Here is a 5,387-nt window from a genome sequence, read left to right on the forward strand (position 1 = left end):
CTTGAAAGTTACAACACAACACCAAAGTATATGGCTTTTGGTTTTCAATATTGATCATTCATATGCGTAGTTAGAATCGAAATAGAAAGAACATATTTGAAATAAAAGCAATGATTTGCATAGACTAACGACAGAAAAGGGAACGAAGCATGTTTATAGCGGCTTCTAAGAGGAAGAGATGGAAATGGAGGATAGAGAGATAACTAGCTTACCCTCGCGCAGCGACACGCCGCGCCCGTCGATACGGTGTGGTTATATGAATTATGTATCTTCTTTGTAATAAGTGTTGTTATTTTAGGATGCTAGATGATCGCATGAAAACTGTGGATATAGGAAAGAAAAAAATGGAAGGACGATGCATGTGAACAAACAGGAGAATACACGATAACACATCTCTAGTAAGGATGTTTTATTTTGCCGAACATGGTGCGAGTCATTGCCAGATTAGATCATTTGTTGTAGCCTCCCATTGGATTAGCTCCTATGATGAAGTAGTAAAGAGACGCAAATAGTTGGATATATATATAGGAGTAGGATTTTCTACAATAGCTTGCCACAGAACTAGTTAAGGTTTTCAACGGTGTAAAAATTCTCAAAAATCCTGAAAAAAATACTGAACCAACACACCTACAATATAACATGATCCAACGGATGGATTGAAAAAATATGACTACATGTGTCCTGGACAAAAAGAACAAATGTTTCAATATATATTGATCCTGCAGTGAGCTGAAATGCTTGTTTTTTTCACCGAGGACACATAAATGCATATTTTTACAATCACACCGTTGGATCATCTTATTATATTAGAGTGAGACTTCCCTATTTATTTCATATTTTTTACTTCTTTTAAACCGTTAAATGTTTAGCAAGACTTAACTAGTTCTGTAGCAAGCTATGATAGACACAGTTTTACCTATATATATATATATATATATATATATATATATATATATATAGACACACACACACCGTATGTAGTTAATAATTTTTTCCTTCTTTCATACATTTTTTTACTATCACCGAGAAGTGACCGAGCCAAGAAGGTGGCCAATCTCATGCACCGTCGCCGACTACTCTAGGGAAGCGATCGCGTCCAGCGATGCCAGGGACACGTCGCTTCAAAGAAAGGAGGAGCCTAGGAGGGGGGGGGGCATGCTTGGCAAGGCGGTAAACGAAGCTCCTTTCCATCCCACACGAGAGAAGCGGAGAGAGGCTCGATGTTTTGCGCCGACGCTATTTCTAGGTGGTGCTTCGGTTGAGATGCGAAAGCGAGTGATGACCACAGAGAAGAGGAAGGGGAGATTTATAGATGCTTATGGCGGTGGACAATTCAACCGGAATCTTCTGAAAAACACCTCGATCATCAAAGGCGGTAAGCCGCATAGGCATCCAGAAGAAGAAGAGATAAGGAAGGAGAAGTAAGCGGTGAGGCAGATAAGAAAGCAATGAAAGCGGTGGATTGGACGGGATGCATGGAGCGCACATGCGAGGGAGACAGAAGGAATGTCCCATATCTGGCCTAGAATCGCGCCCGAGCGGTGCGGTTGCCGTCTTGGTCATATCCCTCTGTCGTCTTGTAACTGGATGTAGTTGCCCGTCCCGCTGCCTGCGCATGTGTCTTGTAACTGGACATAGTTGCCCATCCCCTGATCATCGCTTCGTCAGACTGCTATTGGCCGGCCGCATATCCAAGCAATGTGTTTCGATTGGTCTGCATGCATGCGATGACTGATTTGCCCACGTAAACTAGAAACCAACACACCGCATAGCCGACTTAATTGCAACATAAAGGGATAGAAGCACACGGCAGCGAAGCAAGCATGTTCAAATAATTTAGCTGATGCATTTACGCCCACATATGCATTTGTACACAGCCACATCCAAAAAAATGCACACGTCAACAGCCCAAATGCCCATAGGTTGCTTTCAAGATCAAACAATCATCTGGACCAAAATCGCTAAAGACACACCAAGTGCACACAGGAAAATGCGAATCAATTAACAAAATTTTCATCGAAGGCCTACGGCCACCGCGTGATTCTACACGGTAATCTACCAAAATAATGCATGTGTCGCCATCCAGCTGATCAAGAAGTCACTTTCACGCAAATGGGTAAACCCGGAAGCAAAAACTTTTCGAGATATAGTGGTTTTGGTATAGTACAAGTGATTGATCTCATTTCATTTGAATGTCATACTATTGATGCATTAATAAGGCCTGATCAGCTGTGTACATAAGTGACCCAGTGACAATTAAGTAAATTATCTTCACAGAAAAACCTAGTTATCATCAGCTGTGTACATAACTGGGGAGCAACTAGTATAGAATCTGAGCCTAGGATGCAAAAATAGAAAAAGTGGATCTGTGTCATCAGATGGGAGATTGATGGCCCAGATTTGGGTGGCTCGTTGTGTGTGCAAAATTTGCAAAAAAGTCCGCCCCTGAAAGCTAATTTGGTCACCATGCCCTCGTCGTTCAAAACCAATCCACTGGGCAGAGGCAGCGCACAAACCAAATCTCCCCACCAGCGGCCGCGGCGGCGGCCCAGATCTCTCCTCCATGCTGAGCGAGTACGCCAGGTAGAGGCGGGCCAGATCCCTCCTCCATACTGTTCCATCTCTCGATGGCTCCCTGCCGTTTTGTGGGGGGCGTCCCAGTTTGAGGCGGACCAGATCGGAGCTCGTCGGCAACCTCCTCCCCGTAATGTGCTCTTCCCAGCCTCCCTTCTGAAGCTCCGGCAGCGGTGGGTTCGGCGGCAAGCCTGTGGTGGTCTCCTCGGTCCTTCCTGACCAGCCCGTGCGACGAGGTGGTCAAGTTTTAACTTTTACTGTATTTGCTAGTAAATTTGTTCTACATCCTAATTTTACTATCAGGTAGATTTGTGCTACATTTCTCTAGTTCTATTTTCTTGTTCATGTGTCCCAGTTGTGAATGATGCATTTTAACAACTCCGATTTGATGGTGCATTGCTACTGTTCTAGGTGTTTTAGTACTCTAATTTGAACGTTTTCTTTCACTGATTAGTATTCTGGAGGATCAAGTTGGAAGGTTGAGGGCGGTTACATAATCTCAACGGCTTGAAGTTTAGGACAATTCACTAAAAAGGTTAGTATCTGCAGTTCCTTATACAGAGTTAATAGCTTGAAAAGATGGAAAGAAATTAAATTGATTCTGCTAGGAAAAAAATGAAATTGGACCATATGTTAGCATATCAAAATTTTGATTCATGTATACATGATTCACCGCTGAAAAATGGATCTATTTTAACAGGGAATAGTAAGAAGTGTCCCACTATATATGAATTATGATTCCCAAAGATGGTGGCATCGAGGGTCAACAATTTATGCATCGGAATACTGAGGGTCAACAATTAGAAGTGTCGTAGTATATATATTCTGACTCATAGACTGTTGCCGTAGTCTGCGTCTTTATCTGATCCTTGTGAGGAAGATGATCTCATTTCTGACTTCACAATTCTCATCTCAGGACAAGTCAAACAAAACTCTCATCTCAGGATTCAATAATGGAGGGGAGCGGCACTACATCGACATTAGGATAGCCCATAGTTACAATGGCCACAAAAAGTTACGAACATCAGGTGAGAACATCCGTCTAAGAAAGTTAATAATATGTTGATGTACCTAACATTTTGTTAATCCCTTGTGTGATGTTGTTTCCTACAAAATTGTTTTCAGTCATTGAATCGGTCAATAGTGCTCAAAATCAAGATTTCAGCGATGGTAGCTCGTTTGTACAGATTAATTCCCTGATGCTTGTCATTGATGATTCCGGTACACCGAAAGAAACAATCGTTTTATCAAGAGGTACACACACTTCTGAATTTTATGTAATGTAACTTTTCACTTCTGTCCATGTTCCATGATTTCATTAATATTTTATAAGAAACTATACACCCTTATCATCTATCATGTCCATGCCAAACCATAGGCATGGAACAAGTAGGTACTAATGTGAACAACCGATGAACCGAGAGATTTCATGGTTGAAACTACAAGGTCCTGTTATGTTCTATGAATGTTCACAGCCTGTGTTTACGCCTGTTGGTCCTGTTGTGTTGTACTAGTTACTACAAAACATAATGTAATGCATGTCGTCATTCTTTGTTTAGTACTATTGAATTAGAATAATAATCTGCATCTGCAGGACAGTCATTATACTGCCTTTTTGTTCGCTGCCATTTTTTCGCATTTCTATTGATGCTCTTTAGTGGTCCCTGAAACTTGTAATATGCTGAATCTTAAGTGTATGCATGGCTGTTCACATACTTTTTAGTGAACATATGCATGTCTGTTCACATACTGAATCTTAAGTGGCCCTTCAAACTTGTAATTTGCTCGAGGCTATGTTAAAACTTCATTGAGTATGAACGTATGACACTTACACGGACCTGTGCTAATTGAATTGTATTTGTTTGGTTTGATCTCTCCCAGCACACGAAGCTTGATGAGCAGAAAGGACTAGAACTGAAGGCAAAAGCCTATAGCTTTTCTGTTCTGTAACATCATTCATGCCAAGTTGATGCAGTTTCTAGTGGCACTGCTTCTTGAGTTGTGATTTATTTTAGTCATTCATAGTCAGTCTTGCCCATGATGTACCGCTTCTACATGTAACACTTGATATGTATGTATGTATGTATGTATGTCTCTTCTGTTGTTTCATGGCTGTGATCGTGCAGTTTGAAATCTATGTTTGCTTGAAGCGGATGAATTAATGCTCATGTACTCAAAGATATTTTTTATGATGCTCATATACTTTTTAGTAACCAACATGTTCGTATTTCTTGCATGATTTGTGATGTAGCACAAGCTACTGATGAAATGAAATATACAGAAGTTTCACGCAATACATATGTGCAGATTTTTTATAAACATAAGACGAGAGGGCATCTGTACATATCTAAAAAGTGGTCTTATTAATAAAGAGTTGAATGATTGATATATGAGAGTTTTGAGGTGGTTATTGCAAAAGTTATCTTCTATATATAACTTTTTGTAGGGGGTTATCTTGAAATGTACATTGAAAACCTTCCACCTCAATCTGTACCAATGATGCTACATCTGATGGCTTTGGTTTGTTTTTCTATTTTTGCATCCTAGGCTCAGATTCTATAGTAGTTACCCAGAGACCATGCTCCTTAGGCGTGGAACGATATGCTAATTAATACTCCCTCTGTTTTAAAATATAGTACATATTTTGTTTTGAAAAGTCAAACATACCAATGTTTGACCAAGTTAAAAAAATCAACATGCACATGTAGTGTTATAGTTTATTTATTTAGTACTTCAAATATTGATAGTTTATTCTAGAAACTTGGTCAAATGTACATCTTTGACTTTTGAAAAACTAATATGCACTACATCGA

At 40.1% G+C, this 5,387-nt stretch overlaps 1 long non-coding RNA gene across 1 annotated transcript; it reads left to right on the forward strand.

Moving 5' to 3' along the window:
- Positions 1 to 2,479: 2,479 nt before the first annotated feature.
- Positions 2,480 to 4,783, forward strand: LOC123098820 (uncharacterized). Its single transcript, XR_006447987.1, has 5 exons — positions 2,480 to 2,810; positions 3,029 to 3,109; positions 3,491 to 3,602; positions 3,700 to 3,828; positions 4,456 to 4,783. It is a non-coding gene; the product is annotated as an uncharacterized lncRNA (long non-coding RNA).
- The last annotated feature ends 604 nt before the right edge of the window (positions 4,784 to 5,387 follow it).

This window comes from Triticum aestivum, chromosome 1B, assembly GCF_018294505.1.
Source record: "Triticum aestivum cultivar Chinese Spring chromosome 1B, IWGSC CS RefSeq v2.1, whole genome shotgun sequence".
Classification (NCBI taxonomy): domain Eukaryota; kingdom Viridiplantae; phylum Streptophyta; class Magnoliopsida; order Poales; family Poaceae; genus Triticum; species Triticum aestivum.